Below are 373 nucleotides of genomic sequence, written 5' to 3'. Positions count from 1 at the left end.
GGCTGAGATTGATTTGGGTTTTAATCTGGTGTGGTAAAGCCTATTGTATCCTAAGAAATCAAAGGCTCAGATCTAAACACTATTAGATCTAACGATTGTGATATTTTTGATATTTTTTAATTTATTAAAAAAATTTTAATATTTTACTAGGGTGCAGAAAAAGTATAAGAAAAATAAATAGTACCCAGACATTAACCCCAAATAGTAATACGTGAATTGAGAATGAGAATTTGATTCAGAATGAATTTTTTTATGTTTTTTCTCTTCTCCTCACCCCTGGCTGTCTGGCTTTCATTGGCTATTTATAGCCAATGAAATCAGAAAACAATTCACGTGATTATGAAAATAATCACGGGATTGTTAAAATTTTCAA

Source organism: Populus euphratica, unplaced genomic scaffold (genome assembly GCF_000495115.2).
Source record: "Populus euphratica unplaced genomic scaffold, PopEup_1.0 scaffold69.1, whole genome shotgun sequence".
NCBI classification, from domain to species: domain Eukaryota; kingdom Viridiplantae; phylum Streptophyta; class Magnoliopsida; order Malpighiales; family Salicaceae; genus Populus; species Populus euphratica.
The sequence above is the reverse complement of the archived record's forward strand: the minus strand, read 5'-3'. Positions refer to the sequence as shown.